This window comes from Salmo salar, chromosome 09, assembly GCF_965601325.2.
Source record: "Salmo salar chromosome 09, fSalSal1, whole genome shotgun sequence".
Classification (NCBI taxonomy): domain Eukaryota; kingdom Metazoa; phylum Chordata; class Actinopteri; order Salmoniformes; family Salmonidae; genus Salmo; species Salmo salar.
In genome coordinates, this window is record NC_138299.1 from 130,006,064 (window position 1) to 130,029,616 (window position 23,553).

A 23,553-nucleotide genomic window follows, 5' to 3' on the forward strand; every position below is an offset into this window, starting at 1 on the left:
ACAATCCCACAGATGAGCGAGCGTGCAATTGGCATGCTGACTGCAGGAATGTCCACCAGAGCTGTTGCCAGAAAACTGAATGTTAATTTCTCTACCTTAAGCTGCCTCCAACATCGTTTTACTGAATTTGGCAGTATGTCCAACCGGTCTCACAACCGCAGACACCATGTAACCACGCCAGCCCAGGACCTGCACAAACTGTCAGAAACCGCCCCAGGGAAGCTCAAGTATGTTCTTCACGGATGAATCCCGGTTTCAACTGTACCAGGCAGATGGTAGCCAGCTTGTATGGCGTCGTGTGGGCGAGCGGTTTGCTGATGTCATAGTTGTGAACAGAGTGCCCCATGGTGCTGGTGGGGTTATGGTGTGGGCGGACATAAACTACGGACAATGAACACAATTGCATTTTATCGATGGCAATTTGAATTCACAGAGATACTGTGACGAAATCCTGAGGCTCATTGTCGTTGTTTTTTTTAAGGTATCTGTGACCAACAGATGCATGTCTGTATTCCCAGTCATGTGAAATCTATAGATTAGGGCCTAATGAATTTATTTAAATGAACTGATTTCCTTATATGCTGATGTTACTACTCTAATAACTCCTTTCTCTCTCATTCTACTGTCTGTCCTCTTTTACTGTGCTGTGAGAAAGACAGGCGAACCTTTCCTCACATATTATTTCATGGCTTTATTTTCCAGATGTATCACACGAATGTCACTTCTCTATTCTATTATCTCTCCTCCCTCTCGCCCTCCTGTAACATCCCTCCTGTAACATCCCTCCTTTATTGTGATGCAGTGGTGAAAGTGACAGTGCTGCCCTGTTGAAATTTTTAATGGGTCCGTTTCTGTTGACCCAGCGATATGTTCCGCATAGCCACCAGGGCTGATTTACACACACACACACACACACACACACCCACACCACACACACACACACACACCACACACACACACACACACCACACACACACACACACACACACACACAACACACACACACACACACACACACCACACACAGACAGACACAGACACACACACAGACAGAGAGAAGAAGTCATATTTTCATGGGACACAGTGACTGGGTGCTGGGTGGCCGTTTCCATCCACACTGATTGAATTTGTAACCTTTGTGCCAGTGATATCAGTCTCTGCCAAAAGCCTGCATGTGTCTGTCAATGTGGGACCACTGCACTTGGTGGAGTGGGTGTGTGTGTGTGCTTCCTTATTTGTATGTAGTTCACTGGAACGTTCCATCTCTATCTCCTTGAGTCTGTACAAAGTGAAAGGTTTGTGATGTACTAAAGGTTAGGTTTGTATAGTTATGTGTCTTAGAATTCATTCAGATATACTGCAAAGTCACTATAGTGACACAGTGAAATACTACATTAGAGGATCTCCTACTGTATTCTGCACTTTATGACCAAATAACTCCTGCAGTGTTGCCCATTTCCTTTCCAAGGCAAGAGGTAGAAATGATAGTTTTCATTAAAAGAGAACATAACAAAACTCTGGCTTTTATGCCCCGATATCAATCAGCAGCCGTCTGTTTTTATTTATTTATACTGCGTCAAAACACAGCCCGCAGCTCAAATACACACACACACACACACACACACACACACACACACACACACACACACACACAGGCTGTTTATTGGAATGGGAGATTTACTAGTAGCCGGTAATGTTGGCGGTTTGGCTAAATGCTAGAACATTGCTAGTTAACTCACAATGACTTGAAAAGTTCTGAAATAGAAACATTATCATTGAGTATAATAGACAGTAATCAATTCTGAAATATGACTGTTTTTCTGCCAAGGACTATCAGAGCTCTGTCTGTCGCTGTCCGCTGCCTGGGCGCTGCACTGTGAGGAGGTGCAGTTACAGAGACTGGCCACTAGAGGAAGGTGTTGCACCACAGTAGCACCTCATGCTATGGACAGAACTGATGTACTGTAGAAGTCCTCTGATGGTATGGACTAGACACTAGAGTATTCCTAAAATCAGATCATAGATTACGGACATCTTTATTGAGAACCTGCAACAAGTTTGAGTTTGTGAGTGCATACGTAATGTAGGTATGTGAATGCTAGGTTGTGAGTGGTGTGTGTGGGCTGGTGGCTGGTGTCTGGTGCCTGGTGGTGAAGGGCACACGGGACGTGCCAGTCCATCTGCCCTGCTGAAGTGCAGTGGGACTGGGCTAGAGCAGAGCATCACTGGCCCCCTTACCACCAGCTGCCATGGTTCTCCCTCTCCTCCATGTCTATCACTCCCTCCTCCCCTCCCTCCATCTGCTCTCTCCTCACCCTCTCTTTCCAAAGTCCAACCTCACTTCCTTTCACTCCTCATCCCCTATTCCCCTAATGCATGTGTGTATGTGCATGTGTGTGTAGGTGTGCGTGCATGTTTGTGTGCGTGCAGCAGCAGTACACAGCAGGTGAACGGATGCAGCAGTGTTATTATTTCGCTCTATATTTAGCAGGTAGTGTTATGCATGGAGGAGAGAAGAGGAGAAACACACAGAGCTCCACAGAGAGCTGGTTACCATAGAAATGAATTAAGATCTTGTACCAGCAAATAGCCTCTTTTTCACTGTTCATGGTAAACACAGACATAGAGATGTTTAGGCTCTGGCGAAACAGTGTTCATGCCACTGTTTTATTCAATGGAATTAGCAGCCCATTGTGACATCTTTGTCGACAGACAGCATATTCCATTCATTATCCTCCCAGGGATTCAGGTGAAGGTCAAGTGATGAACTGCACATTATGGAAAACAGAGCTCCAGCCATTACAGCTAGCCTTGGTTCCTTGTCTTCTTTAGTCAACTTGTTATGGTTTTGCCTTCGCAGCAATGTAGATTTTGTTGAATAGACATGGCCTATTACCCAGGCAAAAACAAGGTAGAAAATACCTAACTTTATGACATTGTTGATGGATGGTGATGGATGGATGTGGGTTATCTCTGTCTTGTTGCTGTATGGAGACACCCGGGTCCCTCCATTTTACCAAACCCCTCAGGCTCAGTTTGGTCCAACACTGTTAAATAGTCTCATATTTACTCTAAATGATCATTATAGTTGACCTTTGTGTCTTACATAGTAGTTGATCATCCTCTACGGCTTTGACCTATCCATGTAATAACATGGAGGGCTAGGATGAGATCAGGCATTATATTTCAAATGTTGTCTTAAAATGTTTGAATTTATGATTAACTTTGAAATATGTAGATTTGGGGAACAATTGTATTTTTAGCCCTGCACTGCTGTTTCCATTAATGGTACAAAGCCCCAAAGCCCCAAAGCCCCACTCCCTCTGTGCTGATAAAACAGAATACCAACTAATACATCAATGGTGATGTATGGGAATTATGCTAATACAACATAAGGTTGTACTAATTGTGACACGCCTGCCAGTCCTTGATTGACAGAATCATTAGTGGCCTTTTCGCCTTTCAGCACTCAGGAACAATCTTTTTTTCTTTTTTTTACACCAAATATAAAAATAACATACGCACAACAACTTACTGACGAACACAAACAACGACTACATCTCCTCTGCCCAGACCAGCATGTTCACACCCCCCTCCCCAGTGCCTGCATTATGGTTTGCCACAAGGCCTTAAATCTGTTTTTCTCAGTCGCCCAGGCTATTTCAATATTTCAGTAATAAATCATTTGATTTTTCCATTGTGTTAATGATGGCGGTTTGATTTAATTCGAAGTTTTACATTTTTAGTATACTTTTTTCAGGAACAATCTAACCCCAGAAATAGAATTTATAGAACAGACAACCATTTCTATTCCATTTCCATTCCATTTGAATCACAGCAGCAGAATGACTGAATTAATATTTATAATGTTGGTTACTGCTCTATACATGAAAGCACTATGGTCTCATTTTGTGGATACACGGGCCTTGAGTCCAGAGGCCTGGCTGGGAGTCTTCTTCCTTCACACTGAGACCAAGACACTGACAATGTTGCTTTGAATCAAGATGTTTCTCTGCTCTATCTTGACTTTTTTTTTCTCTCTCTGTGTGTACTGTATGACCCCAGTGAAATGGGAGTGGGATAGACAGGTCTGTCTCTGCGAATCACCTGCCACAGACAGCTATGACACACACATTGTCCCTCTTTGGATTGGTCATACACCCTGAGGTGTGTAATACTGTATGTTCTGTATAATGAGTCATTTCAGTGGCAGATTGTGTGTTACATGCTCTGGTATGAATGAGCCCTACAGTACGTTCCATCCTTCCACTGTGTGACATCGAATCTCAGTGTAATGCCTTTCTAATACCACAAGGGGTCGCTGTTTTGCTGTGGTGGTTAGCATGCAGGATGTCGTCCTGTTCGAATACTTTGAACATGTTTTTCCTTCCATCCTTCCTTCCTTCCTTGAACTATTCACAGATATGTGATACTGTAGCTGAGCAGACCTCTCTCCTTTCTCCCTTTCTCTCTCTCTCTCTCTGTTTCTGATAAGGCCAGGTAAGAGGCCTCTCCATTCAACAGGCCAGATAATTACCCATTATCATTCATTTGCTAATTAAAGGAGTGAAGAGAACACTTCTTTATTTTCCTTTCTCATCTCCCTCCGCTCATCTGCCCACAATACCACTGCTAGCGCTCTCCCCCTCTCTCTCCACATCTCTCTCCCCCTCTCTCTCCCCCTCTCTCTCCACCTCTCTCTCCCCCCTCTCTCTCCACCTCTCTCCCCCTCTCTCTCCCCCTCTCTCTCCACATCTCTCTCCCCCTCTCTCTCCACCTCTCTCTCCCCCTCTCTCTCCCCCTCTCTCTCCACATCTCTCTCCCCCTCTCTCTCCCCCTCTCTCTCCACCTCTCTCCCCCTCTCTCTCCCCACATCTCTCTCCCCCTCTCTCTCCCCCTCTCTCTCTCCCCCTCTCTCTCCCCCTCTCTCTTCACCGCTCTCTCCACCTCTCTCCACCTCTCTCTCCACCTCTCTCCCCCTCTCTCTCCCCCTCTCTCTCCCCCTCTCTCTCCACCTCTCTCTCCCCCTCTCTCCACCTCTGCTCCACCTCTCTCTCCCCCTCTCTCTCTCCCCCTCTCTTTCCACCTCTCTCTCCCCCTCTCTCTCCACCTCTCTCTCCCCCTCTCTCTCCCCCTCTCTCTCCACCTCTCTCTTCACCTCTCTCTCCCCCTCTCTCTCCACCTCTCTCTCCACCTCTCTCTCCCCCTCTCTCTCCCCCTCTCTCTCCACCTCTCTCTCCCCCTCTCTCTTCACCTCTCTCTTCACCTCTCTCTCCCCCCTCTCTCTCCCCCTCTCTCTTCACCTCTATCTCCACCTCTCTCTCCCCCTCTCTCTCTCCCCCTCTCTCTCCACCTCTCTCTCCCCCTCTCTCTCCACCTCTCTCTCCCCCTCTCTCTCCCCCTCTCTCTCCACCTCTCTCTTCACCTCTCTCTCCCCCTCTCTTTCCACCTCTCTCTCCACCTCTCTCTCCCCCCTCTCTCTCCCCCTCTCTCTCCACCTCTCTCTCCCCCTCTCTCTTCACCTCTCTCTCCCCCTCTCTCTCCCCCTCTCTCTTCACCTCTCTCTCCCCCTCTCTCTCCACCTCTCTCTCCCCCTCTCTCTTCACCTCTCTCTCCCCCTCTCTCTCCACCTCTCTCTTCACCTCTCTCTCCCCCTCTCTCTCCACCTCTCTCTTCACCTCTCTCTCCCCCTCTCTCTCCCCCTCTCTCTTCACCTCTCTCTCCCCCTCTCTCTCCCCCTCTCTCTCCACCCCACCTCTTATTCTACTTTTCTCTTTGAGCCTTTTAATGCCACTTGGATAAAATATTTAGATGTTTCAGGATTGCGTCAGACTTCTGAATAAGGTGCTGGGTTTTTCAATTTCTTTCCCTCCCCTCCTCCTCCCCCTCTCTGTGTGTTAACTGTACAGACCCAGAGGTCTCTCTCTGTCTTCAGACCCCAACCACATGATCTTCAGCAATCCCACTTTACCCAGCAACAAGCCCTAATTGATCATTAATGTCTGATTGAGGACCGGTGTATATAAAGAATAGCAGATTGATACAATTATGAATAGCCCCGGCTCTGGGATTTATTCAATCGGGGCTTAACTGAGGTTGTCAAGGCAAAATTAGCCGCACACCACACGAGCTACAACTGTGGAGTGTTGCATTCCAGCAATGTTTCCAGAATGCTGCATGATAGTTTTTGGTTTGTGTGGTTATATATTGGGTAATGAGATGGTTGTCTCTAAGATGAAGACTGATCTCTGTGGAAGTAAGTTATGCTGATCACTGATTCCCATACTGCTGAATGATCACCAGTCCTATAGAGGAAAAGCTCTCCATGGTAGGAACACTATGATAACACCATCATCATAAAACCTCCAGTCTGTCTGTCTGATATCCACTCACTGGACTCAACAGACAGGAAGTCTGGAGACAATGGACAAGATATGAGGGTGAATATGGTCCATCAGAGACCTGAGGCCACTATAGCCTTTGCACGACTTATTCACAAGATCTCATAGTTTCCCTTCAAAATTCAACATATTATGGATGGATGTCTATTTCTGATGCATTCATTCCGCGTGGTCACAGGGTTAAAACAGAAACAACTGAAAGGGTTAAGTTTAGGTATTCATTCAGAGTGGTTAAAGTTAAGTCTATGCTTTGCGGAAGGCTTAAAATGAAATAATGAAAAATGAGGCGCTATTACCATCGGTATTCACAGTAATGTCAAGGTTTACCATCAGTATTCGCAGTAATGTCAGGGTTTACCATCAGTATTCACAGTAATGTCAGGGTTTACAATCAGTATTCACAGTAATGTCAGGATTTACCATCAGTATTCACAGTAATGTCAGGATTTACCATCAATATTCACAGTAATGTCAGGGTTTACAATCAGTATTCACAGTAATGACCAGGTTTACCATCAGTATTCACAGTAATGACCGGGTTTACCATCAGTATTCACAGTAATGTCCAGGTTTACCATCAGTATTCACAGTAATGTCAGGGTTTACCATCAGTATTCACAGTAATGTCAGGATTTACCATCAGTATTCACAGTAATGTCAGGGTTTACCATCAGTATTCACAGTAATGTCAGGGTTTACCATCAGTATTCACAGTAATGTCAGGATTTACCATCAGTATTCACAGTAATGTCAGGATTTACCATCAGTATTCACAGTAATGTCAGGGTTTACCATCAGTAATGTCAGGGTTTACCATCAGTATTCACAGTAATGTCAGGATTTACCATCAGTATTCACAGTAATGTCAGGGTTTACCATCAGTATTCACAGTAATGTCAGGATTTACCATCAGTATTCACAGTAATGTCAGGGTTTACAATCAGTATTCACACTAATGTCAGGGTTTACCATCAGTATTCACAGTAATGTCACAGTTCACAGTAAAATGCAGTGGTCTAAGCAGCGTGCTCTGGCAAGGAGCATCACGAGTCGGCTCCCAGTGCTAGCTAATTGTTCTTTTTTCTGGTGAGTGCCGAAGAAGGCATGTAATCAAAGTCTTCAGGACCTTTTCAAACATCCGAAATCGCAGTGTGTATCTCGTGATCAGTCTGGACTTATTAGGTATGGTCTGGTATGAAAATGGTCTGGTATGGTCTGGTATGAAAATGAGTAGGAGTGTTAAGGTGGGTAAAGGGAAGGTGTTGTCTAGCTGTGTGATGGTAACAGCTCACTGAAATGAGCCCTGCCTTCCTGTGCTCCTTTTAACCATCGCTCTCTGGCAACAATGTTTTATTAATAGGAGAAAGAGCAGTGATGTTCACGGTAATAGAGGAGAAACACACTGAGAAAGAATGAGGAAAGGGGAAATTGCATCTCCTTATTAAATTTGCAACTTAGAATAAGTAATGCACCTGTCATCCATCTCTGTGTGTGTGTGCGCGCGCACGCATGCGTGAGATGCTAGTGTGTGAGTGCAATTTCCTTGGGTAGAGAGCAGAGGAACAGCCTGCAGCTCTCTATGCGTGAAGCCTAATTTCCCCCATAATCCACCCCTCCCATTATCTGCATAATCATTATCATCCGTGCATTCTACATTAAGGAGAGAGGGAAGAGAGAAAAGGAGGGAAGAGATGGAGAGGGAAAGGATGAAGCTTCTCTCGTTTAAATGTCAGACCAATCATGCTCCGCTGCGTTTTGAATTATTTACGTTATCGCTGTGTGTAGGTGTAGAATGTGTGTGTTCGTTCTAACTATCCTTCTCTTTATCTTGTCTCTCTATGTCCCCTGCCCACATCATCGCTTCTTTTATTACGTCTTTTTGAAAAGCTAGCCACAGTAAATGAGCTTATTGAACATTTTATCTGTCCTCTGACCAAACCGACCAGCCTGACTGATAGCAGTAGTTGGTGAGCCACGGGGAAACCTGACTGACAGAATGTGGAGTGGGAGAGCTGATTGGACGTGTGTGTTTTGTCACGGTGGCCTTGGTCGCGTAAAGCTCTGATTCAGTTTTAGTACTGAACACGCAGTCTATCGCTGTAACGAGAGACGGAATTTGGTTTCGCGGTTTATTGCTTTGGCATTTGTAGACTTCAGAAGTCCCAGTAAGCGAGGAGGAAAAATGAAGACAGCATATCTAACAGAGGGGAGATAAAGAGGAGAAAGAGCTCGTTCTCATTTCCCTCAGAGTGGTCTGGTCTCCGGAGGATGATTAAATGATTTCTGATTAATGAAAAGATGGAGCAGACTTGCCTCGCTGTTCCTGTCACGTTCGTCGTAATGAGCGGACCAAGGCGCAGCGTGAGTATAGTTCCACATATTTTTAATCTCCGTGAAACAAATACAACAATAAAGAACCGTGAAGCCATGCATACAGGCAACTAAACACAAACAATATCCCACAAACACAGGTGGGGAAATGGCTACCTAAATATGATCCCCAATCAGAGGCAATGATAAACAGCTGCCTCTAATTGGGAACCATATTAGCACCAACATAGAAATAAACATACTAGATCACCCCCTAGTCACACCCTGACCTACTACACCATAGAGAACCAAGGGCTCTCTATGGTCAGGACGTGACAGTTCCTGTCTTCCTCTGCTCTCTAAAACACAACAAGTCCTGACAGAATCCATCTTCATAATGACATCTTGGAGGGAGAAATGATTTGAGAGTAGATGAAACACAAACATTCTCTCTCTCTCGCTCTCTCTCTCTCTCCCTCCCTCTACCTACAGTATTATCATCACAGAAGCACTGTTAACACTTTATTTGTGTAGTCCATCTGTAGATGCTCTACAGACTATCAGTAATATTTCAACTATCTACTAACCCTAGCTCAAACCCTAACCATAACCCTTATTAGAGGTCGACCGATTATAATTTTTTTGGCGCCGATACCGATACCGATTACTGGCGGGCCAAAAACCCCGGTACCGATTAATCGGACGATTTTTTTTTACAATTTATTTGTAATAATGACAATTACAACAATACTGAATGAACACTTATTTTAACTTAATATAATACATCAATAAAATCAATTTAGCCTCAAATAAATAATGAAACATGTTCAATTTGGTTTAAATAATGCAAAAACAAAGTGTTGGAGAAGAAAGTAAAAGTGCATTATGTGCCATGTAAGAAAGCTAACGTTTAAGTTCCTTGCTCAGAACATGAGATCATATGAAAGCTGGTGGTTCCTTTTAACATGAGTCTTCAATATTCCCAGGTAAGAAGTTTTAGGTTGAAGTTATTATAGGAATTATAGGACTATTTCTCTCTATACGATTTGTATTTCATATACCTTTGACTATTGGATGTTCTTATAGGCACTTTAGTATTGCCAGTGTAACAGTATACCTTCCGTCCCTCTCCTCGCTCCTACCTGGGCTTGAACCAGGAACACATCGACAACAGCCACCCTCGAAGCAGCGTTACCCATGTAGAGCAAGGGTAACAACTACTCCAAGTCTCAGAGCGAGTGACGTTTGAAACGCTATTTGCGCGCACCTGGCTAACTAGCTAGCCATTTCATATCGGTTACACCAGCCTAATCTTGGGAGTTGATAGGCTTGAAGTCATAAACAGCGCAATGAATTGCGAAGGGCTTTTGGCAAAACGCACGAAAGTGCTATTTTGAATGAATGCTTACGATTTTGCTGCTGCCTACCATCGCTCAGTCAGACTGCTCTATCAAATCATAGACTTAATTATAACATAATAACACACAGAAACACGAGCCTTAGGTCATTAATATGGTCGAATCCGGAAACTATCACGTTTATTCTTTCAGTGAAATACGGAACCGTTCCGTATTTTACCTAACAGGTGGCATCCATAAGTCTAAATGTTCCTGTTACATTGCAGAACCTTCAATGTTATGTCATAATTACGTAAAATTCTGGCAAATTAGTTCGCAACGAGCCAGGCAGCCCAAACTGTTGCATATACCCTGACTCTGTGTGCAATGAACGGAAGAGAAGTGACAATTTCACCTGGTTAATATTGCCTGTTAACCTGGATTTCTTTTAGCTAAATATGCAGGTTTAAAAATATATACTTCTGTGTATTGATTTTAAGAAAGGCATTGATGTTTATGGTTAGGTACAGTCGCGCAACGATTGTGCTTTTTTCGCAAATGCGCTTTTGTTAAATCATCCCCCGTTTGGTGAAGTCGGCTGTCTTTGTTAGGAAGAAATAGTCTTCACAGTTCGCAACGAGCCAGGCGGCCCAAACTGCTGCATATACCCTGACTCTGTTGCAGAGGTGACACATTTTCCCTAGTTAAAAGAAATACATGTTAGCAGGCAATATTAACTAAAGATGCAGGTTTAAAATATATATACTTGTGTATTGATTTTAAGAAAGACATTGATGTTTATGGTTAGGTACAAGTTGGAGCAATGACAGACCTTTTTTGTGAATGCGCACCGCATCGATTATATGCAACGCAGGACAGGCTAGATAAACTAGTAATATCATCAACCATGTGTAGTTAACTAGTGATTATGATTGATTGATTGTTTTATAAGATAAGTTTAATGCTAGCTAGCAACTTACCTTGGCTTCTTACTGCATTCGCGTAACAGGCAGGCTCCTCGTGGAGTGCAATGTAAAGCAGGTGGTTAGAGCATTGGACTAGTTAACCGTAAGGTTGCATCCCTAAACTGACAAGGTAAAAATCTGTTGTTCTGCCCCTGAACAAGGCAGTTAACCCACCGTTCCTAGGCCGTCATTGAAAATAAGAATGTGTTCTTAACTGACTTGCCTAGTTAAAAAATATTTATATTAAAAATATATATATATATATCGGCAAATCGGTGGCCAAAAATACCGATTACCGATTGTTATGAAAACTTGAAATCGGCCCTAATTAATCGGCCATTCCGATTAATCGGTCGACCTCTAACCCTTATCCTAATCCTAAACTTAACCCTTATCCTAACCCTTATTCTAAACCTTACCCTAACCCTAAATGTAACATTAGCAAGCAGTTGCTTATCAACAGATAGTCAGTTGCTTATCAGTAGATAGTTTGTTGATAGTATGACCATCTGTAGGGAATATACAGATGGATAATCAGGACTATCCAAATAAAGTGTGACCGAAGCACTTTGCAGGGGAGCAGATAGTACTTAATAAAGCCAAAACATGACCTTTTCTTATAGTACACAGTCACAACCTTCATACAAGTCTCACCATTGACCTTTCAAATTTGGGAGAACGAAAGTTCCCATTTGTCTAGAAATTAATATATTCAAAAGATATTGAATTGTTTTCTGGAAATAGTTTCTTTCCTGGCGCAATTGTGACGTATTAGACTGTCATATTATTCACTGAATATACCAGTTTATGACTTGCAGTCGTGTTGGTTCTGTCTGACTGAGTAGAGCTATAGGCACAAGCCACACGACTGAGGGAGAGTTGTACCTTCTCAGCTTCTGCTTAAAAACCTCAGTCCCTGAAAGAGAGGGAGGGAGGAATAAAGAGGGAAGGAGGGAGGGGGACCATGTAGTGTAGCTTCTTTACGCCTCATTGGCCCAGTAAACTGATATTGGCTGTGCACTCTTTAACATCACAACAATCACATCAACATCTCTGGGGCCCCACCGCAATTACCATCATCAGCTATAACTCTGCCCTTGTTATTCAGCTCGTGACTGTATTTGCAATTTAAATAATGTTTTCCCCCCTAACTGTTTTTGCATTAGTGAGAGACAGACCGAGAGAGAGAGAGAGAGAGAGAGAGCAGTAGAGAGAGAGAGAGAGAAAGAGAGAGAGAGAGAGCAGTAGGGAGAGAGAGAGAGAGAGAGGTGGAGGGAAAGCAGCAGAGAGAGGAGGAGGGAGAGCAGCAGAGAGGAAGGATTGGAGATGCAGAGCAGGCCTGTCTGGTAGTAGTTTATAGGTCCTCTCTTCTCTTCTCCCAGCTAGCGTCATCCCGTCAGAGACAGAGTGAGTCCCGCTGAGAGTTAGGGAGACGTGGGGGGGGGGGGGGGGTTATGAGTACAGGTTGTTTACATACATACGAGGTAGAGAGACGGAGAGAAAAGCTGGAGAGGAGACTCAGGTCCATGGCTGTCAACAGGGAGAAAGTGGGGCGGGAGATGGGGCGGAGGGAGGTACAGATTAGAGAGCATGATGAGAGGGGAGGGGTGAGAGGAACTCAGGTAGAGTGCTGTCAAGGAGTAGCGAGAGGGATGAGAGGGGTGAGAGTCGGTGGATGGATGCAAGAAGGGAGTGAGGGGTGAGGAGAGGCAGAGGGGTGAGCAGGAGTATCATCGTTGGAGTAACCTGCGTTTCCCCCGGTAACATCAGATGGTGCGACGGTATGCCAGCCTGTCACAGAGCACGGAAGGACTTCACAGAAACTCTCAGAGATACGTTGCGATTCACAGAATTAGAGAACGTCTCTCAGAGAGCGAAAGAGAGGAAGCAGCTTTCAGAGAGAGGGGGGAGAGAGAAGGAAGGAGGGAGAGAGCTGATAATTAGGATGAAATACAGTGTTTCCAGTTCCGTCGAGAAGCGGAGGATGTCAAGTTGAAGTGTACTAATTTTACCCAGCATGCCTTGCCAACCGGGGGGCTGAAAGGAAGTGGCACTCAGAGGTGAAGCAGGTGACACAGGGGTGACAGAAGGGAGGGGGGGCTAGGTTAGTATTTCTGATTCTTACATTCGGGTGTGGAAGGCAAAATAAACGTGTTTTATACAATACATAGTTTGGGCACAATCCTAACATGAAAGAATTGCACACAGCTTAAAGTTTGAACTTTTAATCAATGCATAATTTACACAAAACCTATTTCCCAATAAGGATTCATATAGCACTCAGTACATCTCAGTATTGTTTTGCTGTTTGTATATTGCTCTGAGAGCTTGCCTGTAAAACTCAAGGGGTTTACTCCCTGTTCCAGTGGGATTGACACCACCCACTTTCCCATAAATATGGCTTTGGATCAAAGTAGCGTCTAGAAATCCTGTTTCCCTGTCTGGGTGTTGACACAGAATTCTTGCAGCTTTAATTTGACTGCAGAACATACACCTCCCCCTCACCTGTTAGTGTCGTCTTGCCACCTCAGTCAACTTCGGGGTCATGAACTCTGCAAGCTGAGACTCTTGGAAAACACACTTTCTAGTGACTCTGGGAAATTGTGTGTCTGTCTGTACAGTATGTGTGTGTTCCTCAGTTCCTGTGTGGAAAGAGAAAAGAGAAATCCTCAGATACTGTACTGAAATGCTGAAATCCAACTTTGAAGGCCTTGCAGTTTATGATCATTGGTTTAAATAAACTGGGACTAAGAATAGCAAAAGATGGAACATTTATCAGGTAAGTCTGAAGCGATGGGAAGTTTTGGGAGGTATTTTGTTCGTAGCTACTGAGAGAGTGGTATTGATTATAGTTATGGAAATCACAGTCTTGCCAGACATAATTGCTATTGTTCTCCTCCTGTCCTTCATTTGAGTTATTAGTTCATTGTCTCCAATGCACACCAGCTATTTTGGTCATCTGCGTAGATAAATATTTCATTGAGGTAATTTCCATTCTCCGTATAGCAATTGTCTCTAGCCATAAAGGAAACTCTATGGAAATGGATCTGTCCTTGGCAATGTAAATGTATTCAAATCACACTACATAAATCACATCATCTAATACAGTGCAATGCCACTCATTTGCATATGTTTCAGAGTTTTTTACAAATTCAATAACGTGCTTTTACAACCGGCGACGCAGGCGGGATTATATCCCTGAATACCTGATACATAGAGAGACGGGGGGATGGGTAGAGAGAGAGAGAGATTTGTTATGTCTTTATTCTTATGGAACTTCTGTGAGTGTAATGTATACTGTTCATTTGTATTGTTTATTTCACTTTGTATTTTATCTGCTTCACTTGCTTTGGCAATGTTAACATATGTTTCCCATGCCAATAGAGCCCCTTGAATTGAATTGAGAGAGAGAGAGAGAGAGAGAGAGAGAGAGAGAGAGAGAGAGAGAGAGAGAGAGAGAGAGAGAGAGAGAGAGAGAGAGAGAGAGAGAGAGAGAGAGAGAGAGAGAGAGAGAGAGAGAGAGAGAGAGAGAGTGGGTGGCACTGGGAATAGAGACAGGTGCAGAGCAAGTTGGAGAGTGAAAGAGAGGTAGGAACACAGTGAGAGCGAGAGAAAGGAAGAAAGAGAGAACGAGAGAAGGGGGAGAAGGAGAAAAACTGTATACACTAAGACATAAAAGCTTGAGAGTGAGTTATAGAGATGGGGAGAATTAAAGAGAGAGAAAAGCGGGAGGCAGGCGGAGACATCTGTGGTGCGTAGTGTGGTGTATGTGGTGTTAACTAAGATGCATGGTCTAATGCTTCTCTGTGTGTCTGGCCTCGGAGCACCAGGCCCTCTGAGTTATTCACTAACACTTTTTAATTCCCACATGCAAAGTGATATTTCAATAAGGGAGACTGCGCCCGGCTTGTTCCGTTAACAGATTCATTTGTCACCCCATAATGACGCCAAGGGGGCTACATACACTGCACAGGTCACACACAAAATTGGAGTTAGAAGTTCATGTTGGAGGAGAAACCTGTGGGTTTGAACAGACTGGGACCACATCTCATAGTGAGATGATTAGGTGTTGGTGTGTCTCATGGTAGGAGAAACCTGTGGGTTTGAACAGACTGGGACCACATCTCATAGTGAGATGATTAGGTGTTGGTGTGTCTCATGGTAGGAGAAACCTGTGGGTTTGAACAGACTGGGACCACATCTCATAGTGAGATGATTAGGTGTTGGTGTGTCTCATGGTAGGAGAAACCTGTGGGTTTGAATAGACTGGGACCACATCTCATAGTGAGATGATTAGGTGTTGGTGTGTCTCATGGTAGGAGAAACCTGTGGGTTTGAACAGACTGGGACCACATCTCATAGTGAGATGATTAGGTGTTGGTGTGTCTCATGGTAGGAGAAACCTGTGGGTTTGAACAGACTGGGACCACATCTCATAGTGAGATGATTAGGTGTTGGTGTGTCTCATGGTAGGAGAAACCTGTGGGTTTGAATAGACTGGGACCACATCTCATAGTGAGATGATTAGGTGTTGGTGTGTCTCATGGTAGGAGAAACCTGTGGGTTTGTACAGACTGGGACCACATCTCATAGTGAGATGATTAGGTGTTGGTGTGTCTCATGGTAGGAGAAACCTGTGGGTTTGAACAGACTGGGACCACATCTCATAGTGAGATGATTAGGTGTTGGTGTGTCTCATGGTAGGAGAAACCTGTGGGTTTGAACAGACTGGGACCACATCTCATAGTGAGATGATTAGGTGTTGGTGTGTCTCATGGTAGGAGAAACCTGTGGGTTTGAATAGACTGGGACCACATCTCATAGTGAGAGGATTAGGTGTTGGTGTGTCTCATGGTAGGAGAAACCTGTCACAGCACTGGTTAAACTGAATAGATGGTACTGCAGCTGAGGGTCAATACAATATGGCTCCTAGTGAAATGGTGCAGCAGTGTGTGATGGTAGAGTGTCTGATCGTCAATGAGTTCCCCTTGGCAGAGTCAGGGCTTTTCAAAGAAACATGTTGTGTGGTACTGTGTTTTCACCGCTGGGTTAGAAGGGTCATTTCATCCCACTTTTATCATGTCATAAAGGTTACGGCCCCATCCTCATGATAACACTTCTATTGTACAGGTCACCAAGATAATGACAGGTGTTATAACTGCCAAGCTGTATATCTGTGTGTGTGTGTGTGTGTGTGTGTGTGTGTGTGTGTGTGTGTGTGTGCGTGCGTGCGTGCGTGCGTGCGTGCGTGCGTGCGTGCGTGCGTGCGTGCGTGCGTGCCTGTCATAAGGTCCTGACGTCCCCCATGAGCCTGAATGATAAAGCTGTGTTATCTCAGTTGCCCGGTCTGTCACCCAATGCCACACCACACCACCACACCTACCTCCTCTTTAACTCCTCCCCCATCATCTCCTCCTTCCCAGCCTGAGGGAGAGAATGCCCTTTCACAATCAGAGATCTTCTCTCAGAGGAAGCCCACCCTGCTGAGCGTCCCTTTCCGACACATGTCCTTTGATCATGGTCATGTTTAAACAGAACATGAAAGATAACGCCCTGACCTTCTCCACAAGTCAATAACACATATCTCTGGCCCAGCGGCATTTAAAACCTGGTTCATCTAAACCTAATTGAAAGCAATGGTGTGTGTTTTAAGCCAGTTAGAAATTCTCAACACAGTGGGTTTGGTGTTTTGATATGTGTTGGTATGTACAGATACTCTCGGATCCAAAGGGTTATTTTTGAAGGTGGCTTTGAGGAGCTTTCAAAGGTATCATTAGAGGAAAGGTAACAGTATAAAGAGAAATGTTGGTGTTTTGCTCCTAATGTGACAGCTTCAGGTGGAAGCTTAAGCACTGCGTTAACAATCTCCTGCGGTGTGTTCAATATCAGATTATGTACGTGCTATATTAGGTTATGGGAAGGTACAAGTAAATGCCATAATAAAGGATACATTTGAGTAAATTAGGGATTCAAAGTATATTGAAAGCAGGTGCTTCCACACAGCTGTGGGTCCTGAGTTAATTAAGTAATTAACATCCCATCATGCTTAGAGTCATGTATAAAAATGGTGAACGGTGTCGCATCCCTCCAACAGAGTTCCAGACACTTTTAGAATCTATGTCAAGGTGCATTGAAGCTGTTCTGGCGATTCGTGGGTGGCCCAACACACTATTAAAACACTTTATGTTGGTGTTTCCTTTATTTTGGCAGCTACCTGTATGTTACATGTAGGATGCTTTACTGCCTGAGAGAAGCAGAGAGACAGAGAGGGAAGAGATTTGACAAATGGAGAGAAATCAGACAGGGGGATGGAGAAGTTATTGTGTTGATGGGTGGAGTTAGAAAGAAGATGACATTATGTACGTAAACAGAGAGTTGACAGTTTTACGGGACAGAAGGAGAAATATATATTTAGCAGGAGCTTGAGAAACTATCGCAATGTTCCAAGTGCCTAACAACAACCACAGCTTGGAGCTGTGTCGTAATAAAACGGTATGGGGGAAAAGAGTAAATTATGACATTCTGACATTTTGAGTTTCACTTAGCGGTTGCCCTCCCACCACTAGCTAGATGCCAGATCCCATCATATGTTGGCCTTCCCAACAGGAACTTTTCACAATCTAGCCCTCTTCAGAAAATGAAATCCCTTCTTCTCTTTCCTCTTTTAATATAGCAGCCATCCATTTCTGGCCCCTATTTCAGCAGATCTCTAATTCCAGATGATATCTGCCCTCCCATCGTATTCAGCCATTATTCCGAGGATGAAATGAATCCATTCTAATTGAATCAGATTGGTGGGAGGGGATAGCCATCCCCAGTGACATTAAGACTCTGTGTGATCTAACTGGATGTCTCCATTCGGCATGCAGAGGAGGAGGTTAATATGGCTAGTACAGTAATGAACAGTTTGGATGGTTATATAGTAGTGGAATTTCTTCTTGCACAAGCACCCAGGAAAACACACACACACACACACACACACACACACACACACACACACACACACACACACACACACACACACACACACACACACACACACTCATTCACATAATCACTTGGATTACCCAAACTCAGTAACGTAATCTGATTACATTCAGTTACTTTTAGATTACTTTCCCCTTAAGAGGCAATAGAAGAAGACAAAAATGTATGTTACCGACATCTATTGCAGGATAAATCAATGTTAAAGTTTACATAGCTGGCCATATACAGTATGGGTGTTAAATTTTACTTTATGGGCTGCTTATGTAGGCTTCTTCTAACCCATCGCTTTCTACTACATAGGGTGGAAGGTAGCCTAGTGGTTAGAGCATTGGGCAAGATCAAATCCCCGAGCTGACAAAGGTAAAACATCTGTCGTTCTGCCCTGAACAAGACAGTTAACCAACTGTTCCCCGGTAGGCCGTCATTGAAAATAAGAATTTGTTCTTAACTGACTTGCCTAGTTAAATAAAGGTTACATTTAAAAAATTTAAATATACATCTGTGATGGTGACTGGCGCTGTGTGTAAAAAGCTGTGATGGTGAATGGCGCTGCTTGTAAAAAGCTGTGATGGTGACTGGCGCTGTGTGTAAAAAGCTGTGATGGTGAATGGCGCTGTGTGTAAAAAGCTGTGATGGTGACTGGCGCTGTGTGTAAAAAGCTGTGATGGTGAATGGCGCTGTGTGTAAAAAGCTGTGATGGTGACTGGCGCTGCTGTGTAAAAAGCTGTGATGGTGACTGGCGCTGTGTGTAAAAAGCTGTGATGGTGACTGACGCTGTGTGTAAAAAGCTGTGATGGTGACTGGTGCTGTGTGTAAAAAGCTGTGATGGTGACTGGCGCTGTGTGTAAAAAGCTGTGATGGTGACTGGTGCTGTGTGTAAAAAGCTGTGATGGTGACTGGCGCTGTGTGTAAAAAGCTGTGATGGTGACTGGCGCTGTGTGTAAAAAGCTGTGATGGTGACTGGCGCTGTGTGTAAAAAGCTGTGATGGTGACTGGCGCTGTGTGTAAAAAGCTGTGATGGTGACTGGCGCTGTGTGTAAAAAGCTGTGATGGTGACTGGCGCTGTGTGTAAAAAGCTGTGATGGTGACTGGCGCTGTGTGTAAAAAGCTGTGATGGTGACTTAGCTTGGTCTGGTCTATCTCTTCTACCTCATCTGTACAGCAGGGGCCCCGTTGTGGAGCATAAAGGCTTTGGCTCCTGAGAAATGCTATCTCCTAACGGGCCATGGCACCTCCTGTAGCGCTCAGCAGCCGTACAGACACCATGCTCACAGTGGGGGAGACACGCACGCAGATCAGCATCACACACCGACCTCCTTATCTCTGAACACAAATGACAGCGCTGCCTGTAATTTAGTGCAGAGGGGGGGAGGAGCCATTGTACAATGAGGCTGACCTTTGTACAAAACTTGAATGTAAAATTCAATATAAAGCTACGATAAAGAGAAGAACCAGGTTTAGAATGCAAATGTAACCCTTTCATGTTTTTGCTTTCTTTTCCAGTTTTTTTGTTTTTTGATTCCCTTCCAAAAATAACAGGCGCAAACGTCCTTATGGGATATGGGCTCATAGGCTAGTGTTAGGGTTCTCATTGTCTGTGTGTCATTCAGTCGGGTTTGAGTTGTAAGTAACTGGCTTTCTCATTGTCTGTGTGTCATTCAGTCGGGTTTGAGTTGTAAGTAACTGGCTTTCTCATTGTCTGTGTGTCATTCAGTCGGGTTTGAGTTGTAAGTAACTGGCTTTCTCATTGTCTGTGCTTCAGTCAGATGGTGGATTGACGAGGTGAGAGAGGAGTGTCTTCTTTCACTACTCTGTTAACTTTCTGCACACCACACCTTTCCCATTATAGGACTATATCCTTTCCAGTAAAGCAAAATCAGTGTGCGCGTATGTGTTTGTACATGCGTGTTTGTGCGTGTGCGTGCGCGTGCGTGCGTGTGTGTGCGTGCGTGTGTGTGTGTGTGTGTGTGCATGTGGGATTTAACAGCATATAAAGTAGGGAGGGTAGGCTTTTATTGATAATGAGGTACAATTATGAGCATCTTGTCTGGGTCGGGAGTGGGAGGAAGGGAGGGGGGCTGGTAGCTAGATAGAGAGGTTTTTGAACAGGCTTTATACCCTCAGCACCTAGTTGCAGTGGCTCTAGGACTGTAGCAAGGGGAGACCACACCTGATGCAGGTTCATGTGATTGACATGAACCTGCATCAGGTGTGGTCTCCCCTTGCTACAGTCCGTCACCTATAACCATGACTCATATAGTGCTTTGGCTTTAATAGCAGAGATCAAATGCTTTTAACATTGACCTGGTAATTCCTTAGAGGTCAAGCAAAGAGGCCATGTCACATGCCACTGATGGGGTCAGGGGTCAGACTACTGAGTCCTTCACCTTTGGGCACCACCCAATGATCCTCAAGGGTGTCTGAGATAAATTTGATGTATCAAGAAGGAAAGGGTTTACAGGATATGGTATACTGCCCCCCGTGTTTTAACCTGCCCCAGAATGCATTGGTTCAGCTATGAAGGCTATTGCAGACATTTCTGACCACATTTCTGAGTGGTCAGAAACCTCAGTGAATGAACCGAGGTAAAGGAAGTCTGGGAACTAATATCCTCCCAGTAACTCAGGACATATCCCCAGGAATGATCCCCAGTGGCATTTAGCAGAGCTATAATCATACGTCTAATCATACGCTATAACCAGGTCAAAGCCTCCATCATTCAGGTAGCTTTACAGATAACCATATATCTGGAGGTATAATGCAGAAAGCCTCGGTCACCCACTTAACTCGTACCAGCTTTGTTACCTAAGCCCAATTACAACTTGCAATGAGCTCAGAAGACAGAACTCCTGCCATTAGGACCCTGCCATCGACAGTTTCACTGTAAGCAGTGGCAGCAATCACCTCTGATAAGAGGATTATGGGGCTGAGGAGGAATCCTCCCCGTCCTCAACACATACTCTGCCGTGTGCCCAGAAAGAGCCAGCTCAGCAAGCTCACTGCTATTAGGACAACTCCTATAGCCACAAAGAGTGTCTGTCTCTCATCTGTCCCCTGTTCTCTAGCTCTACTCATCTCTCACTCTTCTCTTTCTATCTGGTGTCCTCTGTTCACTCTTTCTCCCCTCATTTATTTTTACCTTCCTCTATCCTTCTTCTTTCTTCTGCTGTCTCCTCCCTTCACCCCCCCCCCCCCCCCCGTCGTCAGTAACTCATCAATGCACCAGCACGGGGTAATATCCTTGCTTGCATTCTTCATAAACTTTACTGTCTGGTGGAAGGCTTTTTTTCTCCTCTTTTTAGTGCAGTCGATTTAAAGCTTGGGAAATATATGTTCAGCGCCCCCGTCTTAATGTCTGCGGAATGGCTGTGTGCTGTAAAAGGGACCTTAATTGCACTGTGACACAATGGAAGCTGGCACAGTGACGGTCCCCATGGACCCCAGCACAAGAGGGGACAATGAGTCAGAGAGAGAGAGAGAGAGACACATTGCCACTGCCTCGCTTTTCTACTGTGTCAGCTACACACAGGCTCTGTGGTCTGGTGGATGTATAAAGCAATGCAAATTAAAGGGATATAGGCCTACAATAATTTACACATAAGGGGGAATTTTCACATGTTAGTGTTCTCATGGTGTGTGGTACATGTCTATTTTGGTGTCTTGCTAACCCTATACCCCTAAAACATTGAACTGGTACTCTTATTTTTCTTACCTGGAGGAAACACGCTAATTTTAAAATGAAAAATATTCACTGTTCATATAGTAATGTTCCTGGTTGTGTTCTTCTTCTGCATACCAACAGGTGCATTAAACAGACACTGTGTTGCAGCAGAGATGGCCTCTATGTCAATGAGTCTTAATGGCCGCTCATTGAGTTGACGTCTGAAAACGTGAGCTGTTGAAGATGAAACACAGAGAGCTCTGGGATGGTATATTAGCCTTTATGTCAATCAATTATCTTTCATTTACCATGCCGCAACTCTCAAAGGATCTGCTGCCAAGTCAACAACACAACACGAAGGGCTTGCCAACAGAGGAAAAGTAATTCCTCAACCACCATGATGAAAATGCATTAGCTTAAGAGGAAGTACTGTATGTAGTCAGAGAGATGAATGGTAAACAAGAGCAAAGAAATCAGTCACACAGGAAAGGGAATGAGTTTGTTTATTTGTCATGGGGAGAGACTTCGGGAAGACTAGCCAATTACAGGCTGTTATTTGCAGATGGGAGAGGAAGAGGACATGAGAAGACACGGTCAGCAATTGATAGAAGGATAAAAGTTGTCCTCCATGCACTTGGATGAATGTGTGTACACACTAATTTTTTGTGATTGACAGTGTATGGCGTTTCAACTTCAGTAACTTTGACATGTCAGTGTGTATTTAAAGTGTATTCGGAAAGTATTCAGACCCCTTGACTTTTTCCACATTTTGTTACGTTACAGCCATAATCTAAAATTAATTAAATAAAAATCTACACAAAATACCCCATAATGACAAAGCGAAAACAGAAAAACAAAAACAGAAAAACAGAAATATTCAGACCCTTTGCTATGAGACCCGACATTGAGCTCATGTGCATCCTGTTTCCATCGATCATCCTTGAGATGTTTCTACAACTTGATTGGAGTCCACCTGTGGTAAATTCAATAGATTCGACATGATTTGGAAAGGCAGACATTTCTCTATATAAGGTCCCACAGTTGCCTATGCATGTCTGAGCAAAAACCAAGCCATGATGTTGAAGAAATTGTCCGTAGAGCCAAAGACAGAATTGTGTCGAGGCACAGATCTAGGGAAGGATACCAACACATTTCTGCAGCATTAAGGTCCCCAAGAACACAGTGGCCTCCATCATTCTTAAATGGAAGAAGTTTGGAAGCACCAAGACTCATTCTAGAGCTGGCCAAACTGAGTAATCGGCAGAGAAAGGCCTTGGTCAGGGAGGTGACCAAGAACCCAATGGTCACTCTGATAGAGCTCCAGAGTTCCTCTGTGGAGATGGGAAAACCTTCCAGAAGAACAACGATCTCTGCAGCACTCCACCAATCAGGCCTTTATGGTATAGTGGCCAGGCACATGACAGCCCGCTTGGAGTTTTCCAAAAGACACCTACAGGACTCTCAGACCATGAGAAACAAGATTCTCTGGTCTGATGAAACCAAGAATGAACTTTTTGGCCTGAATGTCAAGCGTCACGTCTGGAGGAAACCTGGCACCATCCCTACGGTAAAGCATGCTGTGGGGATGTTTTTCAGCTGCAGGGACTGGGAGACTAGTCAGGATCGAAAGATGAACGGAGCAAAGTACAGAGAGATCCATGATGAAAACCCGCTCCAGAGCGCTCAGGACCTCCGATTTGGGTAAAGGTTCACCTTCCAACAGGACAACGACCCTAAGCACACAGCCAAGACAACACAGGAGTGGCTTCAGGACAAGTCTCTTAATGTCCTTGATTGGCCCAGCCAGAGCCCGGACTTGAACCTGTTCAAACATCTCTGGAGAGACCTGAAATTAGCTGTGCAACGATGCTCCCCTGTGACCGACCGCCTTG

The 23,553-nt window shown here is 44.4% G+C and overlaps 1 protein-coding gene across 1 annotated transcript in view; it reads left to right on the top strand.

Annotated features, from left to right (window-relative positions):
- The window catches only part of LOC106612913 (schwannomin-interacting protein 1), a 301,652-nt gene that overhangs the window by 98,168 nt on the left and 179,931 nt on the right, over positions 1–23,553 (top strand). The gene's annotated exons all lie outside the window — the stretch shown is intronic.